The sequence below is a fragment of the Oxyura jamaicensis genome, chromosome 1 (genome assembly GCF_011077185.1).
Source record: "Oxyura jamaicensis isolate SHBP4307 breed ruddy duck chromosome 1, BPBGC_Ojam_1.0, whole genome shotgun sequence".
Lineage (NCBI taxonomy): Eukaryota > Metazoa > Chordata > Aves > Anseriformes > Anatidae > Oxyura > Oxyura jamaicensis.
Window position 1 is genome coordinate 35,441,594 of NC_048893.1, and position 25,578 is coordinate 35,467,171.

General features: G+C 43.9%; 1 protein-coding gene across 3 annotated transcripts in view; it reads left to right on the forward strand.

Annotated features, from left to right (window-relative positions):
• Positions 1–25,578, forward strand: part of RASSF3 (Ras association domain family member 3) — a 98,730-nt gene that overhangs the window by 50,906 nt on the left and 22,246 nt on the right. The window lies entirely within an intron of this gene.

Consider the following 25,578-nt stretch of genomic DNA (forward strand, 5'->3'; position numbering starts at 1 on the left):
TTTCCTCTAGGTTATGTTGTGCTGCAGAAAGCCGACCTTAGTTTTTGTTTCTCCGAGGTTCTCCAACTTACTCCGTTTGTGATTTGCTTAAAAGTTAAGCCCTCTGGCCACCCCCCAGGAAACTCCTGCTCCCATTCAAGGAAGTGCACCGAGCTTGCTTGAGTTTTAGTTCGCTTTGCAGAGTTTGGCAGAGAGCCTGGGCACACCCTCTGCCTACACCTGAGCTGGGCGCCTTGTGCAAACAGACCGGGGCCAGAGCTTCACCAGGTTGGTGCTGCCTCCCCAGGACACTTCTCACTGCACCCTTCCTCAAGGCCGTCTCTTTCTCATCATCCATTCTGATTTTCAGCTTCCTGTGAATCCCGGTGACTGGAAGCTGGCAAGTCCTGCCAAGCATCCTTGAACTCCGTCTTCTGGTCTGGTTGGCCACTACCTGGCCTGTACAGAGTGATTTGGGTTGGAAGGGACCTCAAAGCCCACCCAGCTCCAACCCCCTGCCATGGGCAGGGACACCTCCCACCAGACCAGGTTGCCCAAAGCCCCATCCAGCCTGGCCTTGAGCACCTCCAGGGATGGGGCATCCACAGCTGCTCTGGGTAGCCTGTGCCAGGGCCTCACCACCCACTGAGTAAAGAATTCCTTCCTAAAATCTTATCTAAATCTCCCCTCTTTTAGTTTAAAACCATTAGCCCTTCTCCTATCACTACAGGCCCTTGTAAAAAGTCTTTCTCCATCCTGCTCATAAGTCCCCACTAATTATTAAAAGGCTGCAGTAAAGTTTTCCCTGCTTGTAGAGGAAGGCCACGGTGTCTCAGTACTGTGTGAACAGATAGCTAGCTGCTGCCGTATTTTTTGTGGTGGTTGTACGATGGGATGTGATAGGGCCCAGCTCTCGGTTCAGATCCTAAAACATACTCGTGTCTTTGCTTTGTTATGCTGTGACACGAGATGTCTTACTAACACGAGTTAGGTAAGTGGTGGATTGTGCAAACATATAAATCGCTGTGTGTGATGTTAACATTCCCAATCAAGGGGGATGGAAAAAGCTAAAATTTGATATTCCGCTCTAGTAGTGTTTCCCAAAAGAATACTGTGGTAAGATGCTGTGGGGTATGTGTTTAAGTACATATTGGGTAGTCTGGAACAAATTCATCCGTATTGCTGACTCCGCAGCGTCAGAAACGCTCAGCTAAATGTTTCTAGTCATAAAGTTATTGCCGGTTGCACTGCGCTGCTGAGTTACAGAAGAAAGAAAAAATCCCCCAAACAATGCTGAATGTAGATTTCAACAGTCATGTGGCCAGTAAGAGTGAGTTTCCCCTTCCAGCAATAACAATCATAATAAGGCTCTTTGTATGTATGAGGATGTTACTTTTGGTTTGTATTTGAGGTTTAGTCAAAAAATGCGTACTATGTCCCCTTGAGCAAAGAGAAAAGAGGGGAGCTATTGGTTATTGTTTCTGTGTCTTTCTCAACCATACAGATACCAAGTTTTGCAGGCTGTATTTTTTTCTTTTTTCCTGCAGAAGATGAATTGGTGGCAATTATTTCTATCCTTCTTTGTCTTAAATCCCTCTTTCCCCTTTTCTAAAAGGGGGAAAAAAATGGTTACAACTTACGTCTTGTGGCTGTGCCTGTGGAAAAACACGCTGGTAGCTTCTGGACTTGTTTAGTAAAGATTTCCAAAGAACAGAATAGAAAAAAATAAATGAAGTAGCTCTCTGAAGTTTTCGTCTTCCGTTTAATGGGGCAGGCTGGTCTTACTTAGGAACTGCAGTTTCTACAGCCGAGACAGGATGAGTGGATTGATACCAATTCTCATGTAAATATCTTGTACTAGTGCCTTTGGGCTTTGCCAAAGAAACCTAATCTGCAGGGTGTTGAAAGATTTGTCTCTTCGTCTTTCCCCACCACTTCTGAAAAGAGGGAAGCATGAAAATCATTGTGGTGTATGACAGGCAGCGTGGTGTTCTGGGGCTGAGGTGTGCCATTTGCTGCCCTCTCTTGCTGTACTCTGTTTTACTGGCAGTTCAGTGGGTCCAGTGGACTCACACACCTCCTCAAATCTCTTTTCTTTGTTCCCAGGACAAATTAGGGTTAGCAATCCAATGTTTGTAGCCTCATCCAGTTAAAGACATAGAAACAGATAGATCTCAAACTTGAATTACCATGACTGGATCACCTCAAACACAAGCGACTTTTACCCCTTCCCAATAAAAATCTCCTTTGAACGTGTAACCCTGGCAATAGGTGACTTGTACTTGTTCCATCCCTGCCCCTTCCTTCCCCCAGTGAAACGTGGGGGAGGAAAGAAGTAAATGAAATCTGGGGTTCATTAGGCAAGAGACTCAATGCTAATTTTCTAATACAAATAATGAGGCCGATGCAAGAAGATTTTGTGAAAGGAAAATTAAGCAAGCAGTATTTTAATCTGAGGGCAAAGTGCCTAAAGCGCAGGTTGCTTCGTGGCATCCCTGGAAGTTTAGTTTTATTTAAGGTTTGTTGTACCTTCTGTGGCTGTTGTAAATTTAAGCATTGGAGGCTGGATTAGCTCAGCGTGGCCCTGTTTCATGTTTGCAGTGACTCATTTACTAAATAAGAAAGGAGGAACTGCAGATGTTTTTGACCTGCTAATGACTATTCATGTGAGGTAAAGTTAGCCATGCGCATGGGCTGCAGCAAGATCAGACCCGTGCTTCTGTATGATCAAGCCTTTGGAAATGGTCCATTCCCTCTAGAGAAAATACCAAAAGAAGATGTTTTGCAAACTTTTGAAAGCTGACCCCTTTCCCTCCGTCTCCCCTCCTGCCCACCCCCATCCTTTCAGGAAAAGTGAAAACAGTCCTGCTTGCCCCTGCAAGCCCTGCCATGTGCTGGAGGGAAACGCGTCTTCCTGCCTGCCTCTTCGGCACTTCCCTTCCACATGCCAGTTCCCCATGCTCTCCCACTTTGAGTAGTGTTGATGTAAGTTCTTGTGATACTTCCCCTCCTTTCTTATGAAGCTTGGGGGCTTTTCAGGTGCTGCCCTGGGCATCTGGGTTAGTTCCCAGTCATGCTGAGCTCCTGTCTTCCATCCAGGTCACTGAAATACCCAGGGACACCCCAGGTGAGGGCTCTGTGCCCTTACTCATGTGAGAGAGGACATGATGGCACTTTGGGAAACACTGCTTCAGGAGCAGGCAGTGCTGTGAAGGTCGTGGTCTCTCAGTTATTAGGAGAGGGCAAATCCTGAGGCATCCAAATCCCGAGTGGTTTGCACGCAGGACATGAGAGCTCTGCTTGAAGTCTAATGTAAAATAGCTTGGAGATACACAGTTTAGCTCTTGAATGCTGCTATTCTCTTTAAAATAAAAGCAACTTTGTTGTTCATCATGCCGTGTTTTTCGCCGTTTCACAGAGGACCCTAGAAGTGTTTGCAAGAAAAACGTAACTGCTTCTCATGGTGGTTTCCAGAAATGCATGCTTTCCTCCTGCTCCGCAGACCATGCTGCTTGCCTCGTGTTAAGTGTCAGTCCTTCCCCTTTTGTAGCCCAATATCTCCTCTCTCTTCCACTTTCTACTCTGTGTTTTTACAGTTCATATACCTTCTTGGTCCCTTCCCCTGCACCCATGTCTGGTGCCATGCATTTTAATGCGCTGCCCCTGTCTTGCCAGAGTTGTCTGTGTTTCAGTGGGATTTGCAGGTGTGGTGATGAGGGTGGGACAGGAAATTAATAAAAAAGCTGGAAACGGAAGCTGGATATAAACGAGCAGAGGGAATGTGAAGGGAGAGCAAGAGGCAGTGGGTGAAAGTCCTGTCCCTGTGAGCCCTGCAAGGCAACTCTGCTGTCGGATGAGGAGGTTTGTGTTCTGTTCTGGGTGAGCTTGTGTCCATGTGAAAAACTAGACCAACTTCTGGGTCCAGAAACTCCTTTTTTAGGTCTGTCCTATGTGAAGTTGCACAACGGCTTGAGGCATTTATTGAGAAGAATCGAGGGAAAAGCATGCTATTTTGAAAGAAATTGGTTAAATGGTGTTTGTAACTGCTCAAGTGCAGTTAGCATAGTTTTGTGTTACCAATGTCCATTATTAATAAGTTTCATCTTGTTTGGCCATTACAACTCTTTCTGGGTTTCCTTTCCGTAGCATTCCCCAGGGAAAATGGCTCTCCTGACGACCAGAACAAACGAGCTTTCTAATTATAGGCTTTGTTCGGAGCCAAAAAGGTTGGGGTTGTGTTTGACGCGTAGTCATGAAGCTTATTTAAAAAATAAAGCTAAAAATATCCAGTAATGTGTTTCATTCTTTCTATTTTTTTAATCCATTTGGCAGTCGGTGAATATTATGGGATAAACATTGTGGCAGCTAAAATACTTGAAAGTTAAGGCTGGGAGGAATGAGCAGGGTAGAGATTGTGTCTGCTTTAAGGCTACGTCACTGTCAGAGTAAACTCGCAGCCCTTGTTTTGTTCCTGTGAACTACTAACACAAAAATTAAGACACAAGTTTAGGAGAGATGGCTTAATGTGCTGTACTGTCCTGGAGGAGGTGAAGTCACTGAAACATCTCACGAGTTGAGCAATTTCAGTGTCCCCTGTAAGCAACGCCGGCAGGTATTATTCAGGCTAGGTGACCCTTCTCACTTTTTTCTTCAGTCTGTTGTATTAATGCTGTATGAGGCACGTCTCAAGAAGTTTATTCTCTGCCGACATATGGTTTTGGAGCACCAGCAATGTGCTGCCGGCTTAGTTGCCGACACTAATTTGAATATCACCAGATAAACATGGTAATTTTTTGTCAATGTCTTTGGGGAAAAAAAGCCTGTGATTCACCTGAGTTTGGGAGGGCAGCAGCTATGTGTGGATGCCTGGAGATTCAAGTTTCAGAAATGTAATTGAGTTTGGGTTAAAACTGAGGCTTTATTTAAGAGCAGAACTGCTGGAGCTTCGACGTCAGGAAGTATCGGGACCTGTGTACCTCCTGGTCCGGAACATTTAGACTTTGGCTTGTTTAGACATACGAATGGATGTGCAAGATGCAAGGAATTTTGTTTAAGTTGGGGAGTCTGGTGAATTCAGGGAAATGCTCTGCAGAGCAGCTGAGCTCAGGATCATCTGAATACAGTAAGTAGATTAAAAACAAAACAACCAGCAGTTATTTAAGGAAGGAAAGAGAAGATCTGGTACCTCGTTTCTGTAACTTTTTATTTCAGCTGTAGACTTGTGTATAAGAAAAATATCAGAATAACCAAAGAGGTTCTTAATGGCTAATATTTAGCCATGGCAAGAGCAAAAATAGGAAGAATAAATGAAGTAAAATTGGATACTGCATGTTGTCCCTTGTGTAAAATGGCAGCGGCACCAGTGTTGGATTAACAGCTCTGAGTAAACCGATTAACAGAGGATTTCAGATGAAGCAATAGATCTGTAATGTGGCATTTGCTAGTGACAATATACTTGTGAACCAAGCCAAGCAACGTAAGTGTCAGGAAGAGATAAATCAGAGTGACAAATCTCCGCAGTTAAACTCTCCCCTTACTGACAGGCTGCTGAGTCTCCGCTGACTTCAGCAGGATGTGCCCGTCAGGCCAGGACTGTTTCATGCATGCTGCACTTTTCCTCCCAGGTAGACATAATGGTGTTTTAAAATATATATAGATGTATTTACATACAAACAGCACTTGTTATTTAATACATTTATTATAAATCATGTAATATTTATAATGTATAGTATATGATATACATAATATATACACACATAATACATATTTTATATTTCTACACACACAGAGACGGTTCTGTGCCTTCTGAGACCAACCTTCAGGAAAGGTTGTAAAACCAGTGTATCCCATGGACTTGAGGGGAACGCCCTGGCGTGACTAAAGCTAGCCCAGCGTGCTCTCATCCAGTCCAGTCTCAGCACAGCACTTGCCTAACTACACCATTGTCACGGCTTTGTATTTGCTTGGGTGCCTCTAATAAAGCACGCACACTTCTGTAGGCAGGTATGAATTGACTGGGGACGAGTAATTGCTCTTTTTTTTTTTTGCATACTCTTCTGCAAAGTTGATGAAATACTGCAGACAGTTTTGAGGAGAGTACTTCTATGTGGACATACATTTGGCTATGTAAAGTAGCCACATGTGATTTACGTAGCAATTAAGGTCATTTTCTAGTTATTCATCTGTGTGTGTGCTGGAGAGGAATTTGTGTTCCCTTGCACAGAGGAATGAATGCGGTGCTGAAAATAATAGTAAAAGCAGTAGAGGAAGCCTCAAGTGGCAGCGTTGCCTACCTGGGAGTGCTGACCGCGTGGTGTTACTCACTGCTTCGTCTCGCTCTTCACCTGGCAAATGCTGACGACTTCACACTAAGTAATTGTGAAAAATGGTGTTTGCAAGTGCATTTCTTTCAGAAATTATATACAATAATAGAGTAGAAAATCATTGGCTCTCTGTTCAGGGGCAAATTACAAAGTAAGTTTATTGTCTGTAGTCTTTTATAGTCATCCCTGTTGTCCACAGTTCGGGTTGCTTTTCTTCTGCTCGATCATAGGTGTGTTCAAGTACTTGGATGTACAATCTGACTGTGCTGTACCCTTCCCCATAACGCAGCCCCGCTGGTTTCTATTTGCAGTACCCGATCAATGTGGCCTCTCTAAAGCCAGATTAGTAACGACAAAAACTGAAGATCAAATTGTGCTCTGGCTGAGGATGATAGGTTGCTTAATAACTAAGTAATAACTTAATCTTATTTCCACTGAAGCAGAGGGTGTCACGATTTGGCTTGTCCCTTTTGAAGACAAGTTTGGGACAGATGGCATTTGTTAATGCTGCAAAAGTAGCTTAACACCTTTACTGATGGATCATAACCTTTATTGTAGAGGCCTTCCTCCCAGTCACTTCCTATAGATAGTTGTGCTTGGGATCACACTAGCCTGCCAGCTTGGAAGAGTTTAGTTTAGAAGTTTCATTTATTATTATTATTATTATTATTTTTAATGGCTTCCTCTCTGCTGAAGAATTCTGCTCACCAAGAGCAAAACATGCTGACCTTGCTGTTTGGTCCACCGGTGGCTTGATTTAGTGAGTTCGGGTATAGATGCAGCGGCTGAGATTGTGGAGTCTTTTTGTTCTGAGCTAATCACTTAATCGCAAAGTATCTTTGCGGTTCATCTGAGAAGCGTCTGGGAAAGCTGCGTGAACTCGAGCAACTGTGCTAGGGGTTTCAGCGCGACCCAGTGCTTATATATTCAGAAACTGCCATATTCTTCGGCACTGCTTAAAGAACTAAAAATGTGGTCGTTGAGTGTTGTGTGATGGGAGAACTGACCTGCGTTGTTTGTCCAGTGCCTGAAATGAGGAAGTTCAAAACCCAATGCTGTTGAGATCGGCATAAGTCAGCGGAACTTTATTTGTGACAGATGTAGTTCTAACTATTGTATCATGGTTTTTTAACAGGTTATTATTGATATGTGCAAGGATTCTGTAGCATAGCCATAGACAGGTTTGTCTCTTGTTACACTTTATGAAGTAAAGGATAAATTTTTCTTTTGTGATACAGCACAGGGGCAACATGTCAAAATTGGTGGTGCTCCCCGAAACTGCTGAAATCCTCCATGAAGTGCGGACCTGGCAGTTTTGCCCTTGCAGCTGAAGGCTGAAGATTGGTGTTGCAATCGATATTTGATTGTTAAGGAGTGGGGAAGGAAAGAGACTTTTGCCTGAAAGACTCACTCTGTTTGTTGCAGGATGATAAATAGAAATGTTTACCTGCTGCTGAAAGCAAATTGGGGCAAATGGACAATTTAACCAAAAGTTCCTGCTTGGAGCGGTTGCTGCATCACATGCGCGTATGCAAAGGCTGGCACTGGAAGAACACCAAACGCACGGTCATGGGGGCATCGCTTGTGCAGGCAGCCTGGTGTGAGCTGTAGTCAGACTGCCTTGTAATCTACAGAAGAGAATTTACAAAGAAAAACTTAATCTTTCATCAAAGAAATCTTCCTCTTGTCATGATACTTGCAGCTTCTGTGGAGTCTAACTTTTAGCACTGCATTGCTTATCCTACATAAACTGTACCCTTGTAACTCAAACCTTGTTTTCTGTGCTTAAAGATAGGAGGCTTTGTAAGTGGATTTTGATGTGAAATATAATGGAAAGGACAGTTTGTAGTTCTTGCATGAGTTAGCAGGCCAGGTTAAAATAACCCAAATATTTAACTTGCAATTCAGGGGGCCCTCCACTTCTTAACTTCAGAGCACACCTTTTTCCATTCGAAGAACATGCAGCGTGGAGTGATGACTAATGAGAGGAGTCTTAATCAACTCTTTATGTAACGAAAACCGTTTAACTGCTGTTAGAGATCCTGGTAAGTGGATCTCAGGATAGGAGTGGATGGGGTCACAGTAGCTAGAAAGGGTATTCCCATGGAGTTGGACCATTGTAGTGTTCAAAGACTGGACCACCTTTTTAGGTTTCCTAACATGAGCTATACAGGTACAACCTACTTTCCCTTTTCCCTTTAGTCGGAGACTTACTTGCGCTGCTGTGGTTTGTACCAGCATTGCTGACAAATCTAAATACCTTCTCTCAACATTGCCTATCTCATCTGTTAAATATTGCTTTGGGTCTGATTTGGCCTTCGTGGGAACAAGTTTGTTTTCATAGAATTTGAAAAACGGTATTAGTGTTCAGCTGACCATGTGATCCACTCTTCTGAACTTTTGCTGGTCCCTGGTTTGTGTAGGAGGTATGTTACAGCTTTTCAAAGAGAATACTATTGGCAAGATAAAATGCAACTTATCTAAAACCACTGTGTTCTTATTAGACTAACAAAAAAAAAATCTACAAGATTTTAAATTCTGTATTATAGTTGCATTTTTTTCTTGAGAAAACAGTGTATTATTAAAAAAAATAGAAAAAGCAGGAGAATGCCCTCATCACTAGCTCAAGCCTGTGTGCAAGGGGACTTCTCGAGGTGGATTTGGCTGTGGGATCTCAGTGTTTTTTGCCACCCTGGTTCTGAATTCTTGACTTTCTGTAAAATGAAGCAGACGGCTGATGCACTTAGCATGGTGAGATCTTAAATTATGGATTAGGCTTGGTGCTAATTAGCCAGCACATGGTATAGGCAGTTCCCTCCATCTTAAGCCTGATCACAGCATGCACATTATCCCAACTAAACTCCAGATATTTAGGCACAGAGGAAAACCAGTGACACTTCTTAAGTCAATGGATGTCAAATACAAAGTGGCTTGGACACTTGAAGAGCACATTGCATCAGGATTTTCTCTTTTGTTTATTAAAGCACAGGGCATTTGTGACAGCAGGTTTGTTACAACATACAGAGAAAATAACGCCTGCTATACGCCTTTCTCAAGTTCTGATGGAGAATTAAGTTGTCTGTTAAACAATGACCGTATAGAAATGTCCAGCTGTCAGAAAATCAAGCAAGTTCTTGTGAAACATAGCAGGTGGTGCAATGCAGATCAGTTTGACTTCTCTTTGATCACAGAATCACAATGAGTTTCCTTGGGAAGCTAATCCCGTGCTTTGTCACAAAACACTTTGTGCTCACCTGTGCCCAGGATGAATTCGCAAACTGGGTTTTCAGTCAATGAAGTTGTTGGCAGCACCCTGCTGTTCTGTCTCACTCCCGTTGGGAGTCTTTGGTTTGTTCTCCAGCTGCCATGGCTTGGTGTCCTAATGGCAACCGTGGGCATGAAAGCTTCTGCGCAGGAGCATTGCTCCTGCTGAGTTGAATTCTAGGGAAAACTTAATTTTCTCCCCATAACGGGTTACTCTGAAACAGGTCATTCCTCTTGCCGGGCTTTAGGGGCTGTTCTGGCAAAGACCTTTAACGTGGTGATCACAGAGAAGACTTCTGGCATTTCAGATACCCAATAGGTTGTTCCATTGCTTCTCCCAAGACTGACAGGTGTTAAGATGTGCCTTGGTAGGAACAGCAAGGGATTTAAGTAAGTCACAAGTCATTGCAATGGAACAGGAATTACAAAATGCCTTTAGTCACTTTCTAGTTGTCCTCTGCTTACAGCGTATATCCGCCTAGTTATGGAAATATATTTATTACAATATAATTAGATATGATTAATTATGTCACGGGTTATTTTGTTTTATGGAGAGAGTTGGTGGGTTTGAGTTGACAGCTGCTTTTGATTCAGTTACATGTTCACATGATATGAAGCTTATCTCAAGATGGGCAAACATGATTGTTTATACTGTGCTAAAAGGTGGATATTATGTGCAGGGAAACTTCAAAGCAGTTTCTGGTGCTCTGAACTTTAAAACTCACAGCTGATTTAATTAAAAAAAAAATCAAAAGCAACATCTTTCCCCACCCACTAAAAGAGACCCCAAGTATTCTTCAAAGCATATTTGATTTTAATGATTTGGTGATTTCTTCCCCGAGGCGTTTTTAAAGTTCCGGTTACCGCTGGAAGATGAAGATGCAGCTTTGAGCTGTGAAGATAATAGACCTTTAGTGAGGTAGGCGTTTGCCTCTTAAGATGATAAAATGAAATGTTCTATGAAAATAGAAATAGCCTGGTATTTCTAATATATATTGTATTTATGTATATATATATAAAATCATACACCTGGTGACTTTTCCTGTAAGAGCCGAAGTTGATGTCAAACTCCTTTGTTATTCATAACTCGAAATAGCTCCTGAAGCAGCTTGGTGAAGCACATGCTTAAAGATGCTTCTATGCCACCCTTGCTTTACCCCACCTCAAAATTTAATCAGGGATCTGTGTTAAAATGAGTTTGGTTTTAGCTAGGCTTTTATGGCTACTGGCAGAAAAATCTTGTAATATGTCACACAGCTTTTACTGCACTATCCAGTTGTGAAAACATTATAGGAAGAACTTGGGATAGGTGCCCCATGATGTATTTCTGGATTTAACATCTTGCTTATACAAGTAATAACCAATATATTTTTATCTTGAGAGATAGATATGGAAGATACAGCAGAAAAACAAACAAACATCTTCTGCATGTGTTTCACATATGGTGGTAACTGTGGCAGAAACAAAAGGCAGCAGAGCGACATTAATTATTTTAAGGATTATTACAGTAGTAGTTTTGGTACTAGCACTGGCATTTCATTATCTTGTGGGCACGAAGTGTTACGATGTGGTAAGGGCAGTCAATAGAAATGCAGTGCCTTTCCCTGGATTTGGGAAATAACTTTTGGGAATGACTTTGGGAAATAACTCCTTGTTTGGGTACTTCTGGAGATTCTTTTTCAATCTTCCCCATCTTGTCAGTATACGCTGCTAAAAGAACCTTGATACTGCCTTCCTAGGGAAATCCAAATATTGACCTGACTTTTCCCAATACTTAAAAGGTAAGCAAAAAAAAAATAAAAAAATGAAATAGTGTGGCAAAGCCCTACTGAAAATTTGAGCTGGAATGAGATCCCATTTTCTTTCAAACATGTACCAAGACATAGTTCCCTGGGTAGCACTTGTTCTGTTCTCTGTTCTTCCTACAGTCTGTGTAGGGTTTTATGGCTCAATATGCATTAGCACAAAGAAATCTTCCAACTCTGACTGCTGGTCAGCACAGGTTATCTGTAATTCACTATGTAGTATTTTCTTTCTAGTTTATTAGCTCTACTTTTGTTGTACATATACAAAATGTTTCAGTAAACCATGGTACTCTTTCTTCTTTTTTTGGGCATTTTGTAAAGGGTGCTGAGTACTACCGGTTCTCCAGTCTCCAACATTCATGAACCCCATGAACCAAGAAGAACAAATGATGTCTCACAGGACAGAACATGGAAGTATTATCATGGAGCAGTTCATCCTACTTCTGTTAATTGTGTCCTGTAACATCTCAACAACACACCCAAAATGTGGCAGGTCTAGGGTTGTTCTAGAGCATGGCTGCCATCACTCAGGCAGAGGGTGTGGTTTCACTGCAACTTTAGTTTAATTAAGTTAGTTCAAGCCAACTGCCTTCCTCGAACCAGCTCTCTGTGTGGTTGCACGAGGGAGCAGTGCTGGTGCAAGAGCGAGTGCAGGAATGTGCAGGTGGGGAGGCTGGCAGTGAGGGTGGGACCTCAGGAAGCCCTGTCTGGGCTTGGCTTGCCTCATGGAGCTGTGCTTTGGGATCCCTCAGAGGAAGAACCTCAGCAGAAGGCACAGGCAAGACGTGCCTTGGAGTGCTGGGACAGATTTCTCAACTGGATGTTCGGTAGAAATGCTTCGGGTAAGCAGCAGGTACGAAAGTCTTTTTGTTTTAAATGAACAGGAGATACTACAAGGAGATTGGGGAAAATTGTTTCTGCTTTGGTCTGTGATGACGTAGGGGGCACCAAATAGGATTGCAATGTAAACCATGGATTTCCATGCAGATTTCTGATCTCAGAAATAAATGTATTTGTGTATTTCTAGCTCTTCATATTTTCTGTGGCTTTGGAATCCTCTCCTAATTGTTCCCCTATAACAGGTTTTACAGGCCAGTTTCTCCATTGAAAGAGTAAAGTTGAGGGCACTGTTTTAAATGTACTAAAATGCATTTTAAATGTTATGTAACACCAAAAGGTGGCTTTTTATTGCATAGCACCCTTCTATACCTTGAATAACTTCAGTATCAAGCAGTTACATTTTTTCCCCACTGCAAACACTAAACTATTAGTGAAAATTGAGTCTCCTAGTCTTCTTTTGCCTTTGAAAACTTCAGGTAGGTTCCCTTGCTTGTCAGTTTTGGGAGGTTGGCAGGGCTTTATTAATCTGCTTGACAAAAGTATCATCAGTATCTGTCTTCATGCCAATTCATAAAAAGTTATACAGCTGAAACTGTCTGCCTGTGGTAATTATTACAGTAATCAACTTTGTCCCATGATTTTACTTTCTTATTTTGGACTTTATTGGTTATGGCATGACAATTAGTGGTGTTTTCACAATTATAAATACAGCTTTCTGGCAGCTTTTTGGCACATCACTACTGCTCCAGGAATAAAAAAGTATCTTTTCCTGAATGAAAGATGTAAGAGAAATGCGAATGAAAAAGAAGCTACAGTGAGAGAAGAGGAAGCTCCTCGGGGCCAGAGGTCCTGCTCTCCTGTTGGACCACTGTTAGGGGAGAAAACAGGCTGTGTAATCCTCTGCCTTTCTCTATTTGAGCCTGTTGACCCTGACTGTTTAATCACTTATTTTGCTCATTTCAAAAGGGAGAGCATCACTTGATGAGTTTCTGGTCAAGCTGTAAGGTAACATTGCTGCTTGTTTTTTCATTATTTTTTTTGCCTGGAAGACGGAAGATGAAAACTAGGACAGGACTCAGATGAGTAAGGCACAACTATTGTCAGGATCATGGGAAATAGCGTAGCTGTATGTACTATCAGTGTAAGAATAATACCAAGTTTAAAAAAACACGCCAAGTGATACCTCATTATTTCACAGATTAGATCTAGTTTCTTACTTTGGTTGTTTTTATTGTACGAGACATGAGATGTTCCCTCTCTTCTTTGTTCTCTTAGATCTTTCTTTGACAAATGCGTGAGTCTGCCCCAGGTACTTTGTTAAAACAAACAGGGAGCAAGTACGGACTGCTACCAGCGGACTGGGTGACAGGGGCAGGAACAGAAGGACCAAGCCCTGACTGACACCGCTGAGACCTGGGAACGTTTGGCAGTTTGAAGGCAGTCCCTTTTGTAATGGTCTCTGAACTCAGCCCCATAGATAAATTTAATTGTGACTGCTCTGATGTTTTATTGAGAGCTGAGAAATGGGGCAAGGACCATCAGCAGCTATCAGGCTGGAAGAGCACGTGTGTGTCTAGCCTGTGGGGACAGACGGCGTGTCCCGGTCAGGGCGAGGACACTGGGAGAAATGGTCTGGCCTTTGTCTTTTCCTTCTTCCTTGTCCTGGCTCAAAGCTCCGCCCCGTGCAGTGATGGTGTGAGGAGTTAAAACACCCGCCCTGGGCAAAGGGGACGATGTGAGCAGAGGGGATGTGAGCAGAGGGGATGCAGCCCCGAGCCCACTCGTGGCTGTGGCAGCCTGGCACAGCCTCCCCTCACAGGGCCTCTTGCCCCGAGCCCCGTGCATCCTGCCAGCATCAGCGAGGGGAGAGGCTGGCAGGGGATGTGCTGCCACGGCTCTGGGGATTTTAGCTGCTCTCCCTGTTCTTCGGAGGGCTCTGGCGTGGTGGTGAGGAAGGTGAGGCACGGAGAGCGAGCCACCTGGGGTGAGACCCTGGGCAGGGGAAGGATGGAGCTGGTTGTATAGGTTGGGCTAGTGGCACGGGGAGCCAAGCAGGCAGGACACGGGGCTCCGTCTGTGTGGTGAGGGGAGGCCTAGGAGCTGAGCAGCAGCCAGAAGGGTGGGTTGGGAGCTCCCAGTGCCACTGGAGCAGAGGTTTGTCTGGAAACTGGACTCATCCAGGCTGATGGAGGTGGCGGCTTGGTGAGAGCTCTGAAGGGGTGCAGGAAAGTCAAATGGTGACCTGATGTGGTGGGAACCCTGAGCCCGTGCTACACAAACAGCAACGTGTACGAGAGCAGCTTACATATGGGGAAAGGTGTGGTGGTGGTGTGGTTTTGTGTTTTGTCATCTTTTCCTCCACTGCCTGTTTTGTTTTCATTCCCTCTCAGGACTGGCTGGACTGGCTTTGAGCTGATACCATCAATTCAACCTTTATTATTTTGTTCTTTGAAATCTCTGTCTTCCTGGCTGTGATGCCTACAGAGGTCACAAAAAAATACCTCATTGCACATGAATGCTTTTCAGATGGTATTTACTAACACCACTTACCAGACGTTTACTAAGCAAGCCTATTAATAAACAACGATACGGTGGGTAATTATTAACTGTAAATCCCTCATTTTTGATTGTTCATCTACGATGCTTGAAGATTGTTGCTGATAATGGACAGGTTGTTAAAATATTTGTCCATGCTGAAGTGTAGCAACCCCTGTCTGCTGCTAGTCCCTTGTCTATATTTGAAGGATGTAAGGAATATTCTTCAGAGCTTAGATGGGGTTTCACAGACCTTGGAGTGCCTTTTATCAGAGTACAGCTAGGCTGGAGTCCAGCTTCTTTTCTCCAGCAGGCTTCAGGGTGCTTTGGCTGTCCTCTGCAGAACTTGTTGGAAAGTAAGTGTAGAAAGCAGGACTTTTTGTCCTTTGAGTTAACCCAGCAGAGTACCTTATGTATAGCAGTATTTAAAACTTGGATGTAGACATCCAATGATACTGTGTGAAAGTGAGTGAGAGAAATTTGTAAAGCTGCTGTCCACTAACGGCACTTTTGTATTGCTTGTTTGCCAGTTAAAAAAAAGAAGAAGAAAAAAAAAGTGCATCATTTAACTTCTGGCTAGACAGGCAAACACAGACCAGTTGCATGAAGTGTTTGCTCTGGCACCCTCCATTGCTTATGAGAGTCTTTGCTTATGACCTGAATTCTGGGAAGGTGTCCAAGCCTCAGGCAGGCTGAAGTGCTTATCTCTTGAGCTTTTCTTTATTATTCTGCGCAACTGGATACACAGACCTACTTAGTAAATGCCCATGCAATCATAGCTCTGTGTCCCGTTTCAAATTCTCTCTCCTTCTGTGCTGCAAAAGATATGCAATTAAAATTAAAGCTCTCCTTTCAGGGAGGTCTTGTTCTTCAGTTCCTGTTTTTTCTTTTGCCCCGATGTTGCCTTGATGGTGTCTTTTTTTTTCTTCTGTTTCAAATGTGTTCTATGTTAATGATATGACTTGCTCATTTTTGGGATGACCTGTCATCTTATATTGGTCTCTGGGAGAGGAACATTAATTCACTAAGCAAAATAAATGGTTTTCTGTATCTATTTGAATACTTGCTCAATTTGCAAAGGTGCATGAGGTGCATTTGTTCTTTTGTGTCCATGTTACTGATGTAACAATAGTCCTTTACAATGAACTGCTAAGAGTGGTGTTTCTGACCGTCTGAAACTCACTTTGTTTAGCAATAACGAAGTCATTTGATGAAACAGATCTGTGGCGTATATGGAGAGTCCTTGGTTAATGCCTGGGGAAGCTGCAAACTGTTTGTGCATGGAGCAAATACAAGCATGGATGGCAGAAATACAGCTGGTTTTGTGCTGTCTCTGTCTGTGACAGGCAGAGCTTTACTGTGTTAGAACATCTTCACCATCATCAGGGAATCCACTTGAGAGAAGCTTTATAGCCCCGTACAAAGGAAAAGAATTTCAGTCCTGACTTGCCCCTTTGTAGCCATCCACGTGAAAGTCTCGTGCAGTTTATGACGAGGTCATGTGTGAGACCGTAGGAAACGCTTCAGCAGTTCATTTGCCTGCAAACCGCTTGCTTTTTTTGTTGCCCTTTAGTGGATAGTGGAGGACTTTCCAGTATTAAATGGAGCTGATGCTATCCCTGACCTTGGGTCATTTGAGTCAGAAAATGGTTTTAGAACAGCCTTGCCTGTTTAGAACAAAGGAGGACCTGAAAGTTTTGAAAAGTTCAGTAAATAACCCCGCGTTACGGGGCCAGCAGCAGCCCAGGCTGTTCATGGAAGGGACCACAGCAGGAGCACCATCTGAATTTTTTGCTCCAGTGTCATCTCCAAGCCCCTGCCTCTGCGTCCTGCTGCTGCTGGATGCCGGTGCGCCCTGCGGGTGCCATTGGCTTCGCTGCTGCCCATGAGGCCATGCTGCTCATCAAGGGAAGAGCCAGCACGTGTTGAGGTACTCTGCAGCAGTCGTTTGGCACACTTCTAGCTCTTGCCCCAGACAGTCCAGAGCCTGCCCAGCTAGAGAAGGCAGCCTGCTTTTGACCTCAGTCCTGGAAATGCTCTTGGTGAATGAGGCTTGACATTACGTTTTCCCCCAGGCTCGTGTGTTTGTGCAGTGCAGAGGTTACCCCTTTCCCCCTCTCCCCTGCACTGAAGTGCTGCAGGACCCTGCACTGGGAGGCTGTGGCCGGGAAGTTTCTGGGTTAGCTGTCCTCAGCAGCATGCTGCTTCTGGCAGGAGTATGAATGCCTGCTTTCCACTGACCGTTCAGAGCACAAGGCAAAGATAAAAATGGACTGATACATCTATAATGAGTTTATAAACCTCAAAGGGTCCTGCTTTCTTTTAAAGCAGGCAGCTGGCTCTTGATTCCATGCTTTGGCTTTCCTTCGTTGCGTACTCCTCCCCGACTCTTTTATGTGATACTGAAGATGATTTCCAATAAGGAGTGGGATTTAGGGATGGTTTTTGGAAGCAAGGTGGTTTGTTTCTACAGAACTAATTCTCTGGAACGGCTCAGGCTGGCAGTCCTCAGTGCTTGGAACAACCCACGAGTACCTTTTGTGAAAAACCTGCGTGCAGGTCCTTTTCTCTGTGTATGGCAGAGACTGATGGACTGTACATCAGACCACTTAATTCCAGGTGAAGCAAACCTCAGAAAATCCTGTGTTAGGAAAAACAGATCAAATCCATCTTCCTCCTAATCACGCCAGTCTTTTCTAGTATAAAGCGAGAGGAATGAAATGTCTTGGTCTTTGCAAATACCTGACCTGAGGAAACTTCATCGTTATTTTCTTTTTTACCCAGCAATTACATAACAGTGATGGGACTCTGAACTTTGTGGTTTATAAGCAAATATACAAAATGTTCTTCTGTTCAATGCAATCTTTTGTGTTTTAAAAGGAAAAAAATGATTTTAAAGTTCACGTATAACCTAGAGTTTAGTTGTAAGCAACAGCCACTGTGTCAGAGCAAAGGATGCTATTTTTTTCCTCCTCTTTGCTGCTTTTACCGCTTCCATCTTTGGAAAACAGGATTCCTTTTGAGTTCTTTGTTACTGTAAGAGGCTGGTTACATGTCTTAGCTGGATCATGCAAGTGACAATGTTTGTTCTTTGCAGCGAGATGTTAGGAAGCGAGTTAAATTCCTACCTTACTTTTAATTGTACTCTGGGGTAGCAGTAAACTGAGAAGCTGTTAAGGAAAGCTGCTGGGTTTATAGTATCAGTAAAAATACCTCAAAACAGGAAAGCATAATATAAATTGAATAAAATAATAGAATATTCAAGTTTGTCATCCAACTGAATTTCGGTATCTTCTGCATGCCTTCCCTTATAGCCATGCTTCCGTTCCCAGTGAGGATGAGTTGCTTTATTGTCGCATCCAATCAGCTGCATGACTTTGATCCTTTACAGCAATATGTTTCATACTGCAGGATGGCTTTTAAACACATCATTTATAGGCAAATGCATGAAGCACTGTAGAAAATTTTGAACATTAAGTCTGACGAGGAAGATTAATAAAGGCAATACCTGTGAATGCAGAAGCACAATATGACACTCGCAGTTCTTTAATTTTAAAGTTCTCACTGGATAAGCATCTCCCTTGACTTGTTTCCAGTAGCAATTGTTTTTAATGTTAATAGTCAAAGACCGGACACGTAAGATTGCATTTAAATTCATTAAGAATATGCCCTTCTGAGTAAGCATATGAAAGTTTTGGAATGCACAGAACTTTGTGACTTTGTAATACCATAAAGGCACGTGGTCATCCGTGTCATTTCAAGCAGCGGTTTTCTCATACTACTGCAGGCTCCGAGTCAAAATTCGACTGGTGCTTATCTCATAGAAACCACAGCTGTCCCTTGCAGGAGAGTCGGCAGTTTGTTGTTAGCTGGCTCTGGTTGCAGAGGAGATGCATCTTCTGACTGCAGAAGCATTATGGACTAGAGTTGGCAAAAGCACGTGCGCTTGGCTCCACTTTGGTGCAGAGGTAACCTGTGCAGGTTGTCAGCTCTGGGTAGAAAAAAAAAAATAAAGCTCTGTGTCCAAGTTTGAAGGTGCATGTTGAATTTCTCAGTTTGTCAGATGTCCTCTTTCAAAACCCACATAACTGTGTTTGAAATCTGGATTCCTTTCTGGAGCTGACCCTTATATTTAAACTTGTATATGCTGAGTTTTTGCCTTACTAATTTTCTCAGCATTTAAAAATCTTCTGTAGGTGCAGTACAGACTCTTCTCATACCACACAGTAATGTAAAGGATTCCAAAAAGAACTAGGGTGTGTTGTCTTTCCAGTTCTGTGTGGAAATGCCTTTAACTTCTTGCTTTTATTGGAGCAACCAACCCAGAATCCATAAACCTTGCTTTAGGATATTTGGCTCACACTGCGTGAGTAGGTCAGGAAGGAAGTGATTGGGTAGAGCAGCCTGAAGCTGCTTAAACATCTTACACACTGACCGTGAACCAATTCCTGTGCTGCTTGGACCTTGTTTTGCTAACTTAGTGGGAAGCTGCGCTCATTTTTCTCTTCCTCCAGATTTAATTTCCTAACAGGTTCGTGAGCTGAGTTTCCCACACCAAGGGACTGAATAGATGTGGAGAGCTGGATGAGAGGTGAGACCTCATGGTTAAAGGGAAGGGGAATGACATACCTCATTTTTCCTTAAGAGCAGAAAGTTGTGGGGTTGTCACACCGCCTAGGAAAGCTTTACACTCTTGTTTGACCAAGTCCGGGTGATAACGCTGTAGTGTTTGCTCCATAAAGCAAGTAAGAGACGTTAAGAGCATGGTGTGATGTGAGTCAGGGCCTGTGTTGTCCAGTGTAAAACCAGTTCCTTTAACCCCTCACTTGGGCCAGTATGGCTTTTGGGGAGGCTGTAAGATCAGGGAACCTCAAGTCTGCAGGCATTCTCTTCTGAAAAGTTGCAATGAGAGTGTGTCCTTTCCAGAAGTGACTTTCAGTGCACACCTCAGTTGATAACTCAGTCATCTCACCTAGTCAGACAGAGGAGAACTCTTACCAAAATTAACCTTAGCCATTGGTAACATGCTGAAAATAACAGGAAATCTTTTTATTTTAAAGCACAACCAAGCACAAATCGAGGTAAAGCCGCTGTGCGGTGTTTTCCATGTATTCATACTCACTTTTGCCACTGCAAGTGGCAGCTAATCAGAGAGAAACCATGTTTCCTTGTTGAAATCTAACCATTCACTGCTCAGCACTCAGGGAGTGTGTATTAGCAGGCAATCTACGCTATGCAGAAGTCACTCGTAGGCACACAGATTTTGTCTGCCAAAGCCAGTTTAAGTATGTTGAGTGAAGTATGAAATACACTCTAGTATCAAACTTGCAGCAACTAATGGAGGTTTTGTTTTCAGCATTGTTGCAGGCACACCGTGTCATTAAATATAGCAGCCAGATCTTAAGGATTAACTTTCAAATTCAGATTTCTTTTAGACTTTGCTGTGCAAATAAATGTTGTTACTCGTTTGTCTTTTATAGAAGGGATTAAAGGATTTTTTTCTTCAGTGTAACTGACAGCTCTCTGTGGTCTTGTGCCTTCAGAGGGAGTTCATGACAACTGCAAACACTTGACACCTAGGAAAATCAGGCTCCGTATCCTTTAAGTTCAGAAAAGTCTTTTCATATTCTGACCTGTTGAAGGTGATATTAGAATAAAAGGTTATTTGTAAGCCTCAAATGTAGCACTCTGTTTAGCTTATTCTTTTTAAAACACTTCCTAAAACGGCCTAGCTATTGTGACAGGTACTTTCAAACAAAATGGACTTGACAGCAGTGCTTTCCCGTGTTTTAAACAAAGCAATAGAAACAACCTCACTTTTGACTTGCCCTTTAATTTGAAGTTCCTCAGTGACACCTGATGGCTTCCTCTGAGGCATTTAGCAGGCACAGTCTGTGCAGTCTGGAAGTGGTGGCTGCCTCCAGATATTTGAGGATATTGGGTGAATTAAAGCACACCTCTGTAGGAAAAGTCCGCTTTCCATTCACTTCTTACCATGCTCTTTAAATTGCTCCAGATTTTTAACTACAGAAGAGTGAAGTACTTCTTTATTCCTTGGCTTTCACTAGTGGGGAGAGGCACACTCAGCTCTGTCTTTATTAGCTAGCAGTAACCAGCTTTGCTCTTTTTCTGGTACCCTAGGTCACCAAGCTTTACTGCCTCTGGTTTTCTTTTTGCTTAGACTATTGTATGACCAAGAAAGCTCTACAGCTTGACCTGCCAGTCTGCTGACTCGTTGCAGTGAGCTTTTATTTTATCTCTGTTTCCTCTTTTGCTCCTTATGCAGTGTGAATAGTATCTTCAAAGAACAGAGGATTGAAGTGCTGTTTTTGCAGGCTGCTGTAGCTTACCTTCTCTGCGCTCCGAGAGTGCCCCATGAAGGGGCAGGAAGACAGCAGCTGCTGGAGGGAGATCAAAGGACGCTGTGCTGAGCCAGACGGCAGGGCAAGCTGCAAGCAAAGGCAGAGCCCTCCCTGAGATGGGGCTGGGTTCTGGAGAGCTGCAGCTCAGAGGTGTAGTGCTCTGTTTCTTTGCCTTCTGTCTATAACAAGCACTTACCCTGAGCTGAGAGGTGTGTCCCAGACTACTGAGCATTTACACTGGGACACGACAGAAATGGCTTCCTGTCCACATCTTTAAGGCTGTGTTGGCTTGAGCGTGCTAGCAGGCAGACCGTGTCCATTGCAGTTTCACAAGAGCACCACAGCAAAGCTCCTTGTTGGGAAGTGCCCATGCCATAGGAACAGTGGCTGTGCTTGCCTTATACTCACAGCAGCAGCAGCCTTCATGCCTCCTCCCTAGCCCTGCTTGGCTGTTTTCTCCCTCCCCACAATAGTTTCTGCTCGCGTGTGTCTCTGTGCAGCAGCCCTCAGCTTTTTCCACCGGGGCTCCCCCGGGCTCCCCCTCGGTGCTGGTGCCCTGACTCAGCCTGGGCTGGGTGCCTGTCTGCCGCTCAGCCCTTTCATCTCCTCCCTGCTTGCTTTCTGAATCTCTGTGATCTCTGGCACCTCCCGCAGCCACTCCTTTCCCTTGTCAGATAACAGCCACTCGGCGCTCCCTGTGCCGCTCCTGGCTCCCGGGCAGGTACTTGCTGCCCAGGGTACTCCCTGTAGCTGCTTCCTTCCCCCCAAACACCATTGTTTCCATCTCGCTCCCTGTGGGGCAGGTCAGACGATCATCTGCACTTTCTTTCTAACCCAAGGTATTCTGGGGACAGCTGGCCAATTTACGTGCAGTCAGTCTGCCTTTCTGAAGTTCTGCATGGGACGCCGCTGGTTTTTGTAACCAGGGGAACTGGAGGACCCTTCGCTCACGTCCTGTGTCCGTGCAGCCACATCGTAGGTTGAGCGCCTGCACTTGGGCTTCCCACCTTCCCCAGATCTGCCCTGAGGAGATGGGCGAAGAACTGATTGCTTTGTGGGTGGCTGAGAGATGGCCTTTGCAGCCCTGCCGGTAAAGCAAAATGTGTTGGGAGAAGCCTCTCCCGTGGGAGGAGGCTCTTAGAGCACCCCACTCCCTCCTGCTCTAGGAGGAGGAGATGCGTTGAAATTCCCTGTGTCATTCCATAGGTGCTGTCACTTGGGTGGTGGCTGGCTTTTGCTTTGTGTCAGCAGGATGCCCTGCCCTTCTGACTGGCTGGCAGCTGCCCGGGACTGCGATATCTTCATGCATGGTCCCCTTTTTACTTCACTGCAGTTCAGGAAAAGTTAATGTTCAGTCATCTCCCCAGGCATGCCTCAGCCCAAGGGTTTTCTGTGGGAAAAAACAGCAAAAAGGGCAATACCAGAACTTGCAAAGTGCTGAGAAACGCTTACTGGCTCTACAAGATACAGGACACGTTTCTTCCATTGTATCTGATTCCTGGGATGTAGCTGTGTGTTCGTGCTGCTCAAGGCAGAATTCTCTGAATCGTACAAGAGAGGCCAGCGAGAGGAGTAGTAGCATGCCTTGGGGGATTGCATGGTTTAAAATACATCTCTGCTATAAATTGCAACAGATGGCAGTGGGACTCTTTGAGGTGGAATTTTATTCCAATAGGCCTTTCAAACAGCTTTTTTTTTTTTTTTTTTTTTTTTTTCCCTCCAGCTTCCTCATCAATGCAAGCTTCTGGAAAAAATGTGAAAATGACAGAGGAAGTTTAACTTTTTTTTGTTGGGTTGGTTTGCAGCTTCAAGTGAAAGGTCATAGGAGCTTCAGCTCTGCGGTGCCAGATGTAGAGCTTTGCCTCTACCAGTACTGCTCTATTACCCAGGCTAGGGAAATGTTGTGAACGGCAAGTGGGTTTTTACAGAGTCTCTGTGTATTTTTAGCTTATGCAATGCATGTTGTAGGATCTGCATTCTCTTCTCTCATTAGTGCTCATTTCAGTGAGGAAAAGGGGTTTAACTCTGCTCATTAGCTGCAGGCTATATGTTTGAAGAATTGTCTGAGGATTGCCCCACAAGCCAGGTTTTGGTCCTCCCAGTACCCAGGAGCACAGAAGCTGTCCTGTTATTTTCCAGCCAGTAATCTTTCATCTGCTCAGGCAGGGTGTCCTGTGCTGTTGGGTTCTGTGCAGTACCTGATTACACCATGAAACCTGAATGCGGTCTTGAACTCTTGACCAGACACCTAATCTGCTCATGCCTTTCTTTATTATCCTTTTAAGTAGTGGTGGTTTTTGTTTGGTTGTTTTTTGAATATCCCTTGCAGCAAGGTGGATGGCAGTTCAACCATTTTTTCTTTGAGGTCACTCTTTATTTGGTCTCTCTTCTTGGGTAAGGTCGTATGTATCATAGACTTAACTTCGTACTCTTTGTTCTGTTCTGTGTATTCAGACAGAAACGATGCCTTTCATTACTTTTTGTTCTTTATAGAAGGCTGTTAATGCTTGCTGCAGTTGAATGGCAGGTTTTAGGAAATACAAATTTGACCTCCTTGAAGGCTGTGAACAGAAGTGGTAATTCTTGCTTTCATTTTGCCCTAGCCAGATAGATTTATTCTCATGTTCCAAAAGCGTGTAGGATTTGCAGATCTCTCTTGACCTGTCAAAATGAAAGCCAGCTGTAATAATTTCATATCTGCCTCTTGGGTTGAAACAAGATCTGGCTTCTGTGAAGGTTGTCATGTTACTTGGAGTGCCAGGCTTTCTTTGAGACAGTCAAGGTCTCGTTGGCCATTTTTGTGTGTGTGTGTCTCAAACTAAGACCTCTGAACTGTTACTCTCTCAAATGTCTTCCATGAGTGTGGTGGATTTACCCCACTTTCCCCAGCCAGGGCCTGAGAAAACTCGTGCTGCTGCCTTCCCTGCGGCCCTTCTAGCAGAGCTCTGAAACAAGCTGGGGGGCTTTTTAACAGTAAAACACTACGACTTCAGATTCAAGACTTGTACCTGAAAGTTGTTGACGAAACGTGAACAGGAGAGGGGAGAGTGGCCAAGTCTAGCTAAACTTGAGGTATCTCCCATCGTGTCTGCTGGTGGAAGGATGGCATGCTGAAAAACAGAGGAAGGCATCAGCAGGGATAAGGAAGCAATTACTCAATGTTTCATCAGAAGTAACTGTGTGAGTAATAACTAAGACGTATATAGTAAAGCAAGAAAACGTTTTCAAGACATTTGGTGAGGAAAACCTAAATAAACTCCTTCTCCCAAGAGAGGCGCTCTCAAAAGAATTGCTTAAAACAGTTTGGTCTGCTGCAGTCTATTTTGGGGTGGGGGGAGGGGGGCAAGAAAGCATGGTCTCTGTTTGCAGTGGTTCATCTGGTCCTGTGGTTATTTTTTCATTCAAGCCCAAACTCCCACGTCTTTTAGTTTATCATAAATCTCTTGAGAATAAATAGCTGTTTAGAGGAATTCTTGGTGAGGTATGAGATACATGTATATGTGCCAGGGCTTAGTCATGCACAGTCAAGTATAACTGTTCTCAGTGACCTTAAGTGTACAGTTTCATCATAGTCTTCATAGTTTTTTGACGAATCCTAGCTCCATGGCACCCTTCTTCTGGACTGGATGTTGTAGGTAATAAAATAATTCTCAGTATAAATGACCACATTAAAGCGTGTGTTTGTTTATTTTTAAAAGCACAGGATAACTAAGTCAAGTTGTCACTGGCTTGGAAAAGCCAGAGTTATTCCTCCTCCTTGTCTCATTGAGTTAGGTTACAGCTCTTAATTACGTTGCTGCTTGCCAGCATCCCTCCCACAGACTCCTTCCCTCACCCAGGATGCAGAGTGTGTGGTGCTAATCTTGAGGAGTCTTTCCCCTTCTCCTTATTGTGGAAAAGGTGGCATATGGCCATAAATTTCCTGCAGAGCACTCAAAGCTCGCTTTAAAAGAATGAACCATTTCAACACAGATTTTTTTATTATTATGGTATTTCACAAATGTTTGTGAACATGCCTTCCAATAATAACACATTAACAGTTTCTTCCCATCTGCAAATGCACCGCCACTCGTGGTTCTGGCTTTGGGATGTCCATGTGGTAGGGTTGATGTATGTGATTCCTGGCTATTCCTCCCAGCTCGGTGCAGATCTGTCTGGTTAGCTTGGCTGTGGTTCGGGACCCACTGTGCCTGATGCAGCGATACAATTCCCTTTCCATCTTGGGAGCTGAAGCATAGGGAACGTGTGAGTACCCGTGCACAGTCACAAAAGCAGGGTCTGTCTAGACCAGTATCCCGTCTGGCAATTGCTAACAGTAGATGCCAGGGGAAGAGTAGGAGAATAGGGCACATACACAGTGATGGTTTGCCAGAACGTTTTTCCAGCTGGTGGTGATTTGCAGTCTAGCTTATCTTCTTCCGTGGATTATCCACTTGCTTCTGAACCTGTGCAAACTTGTAGCACCCCCAG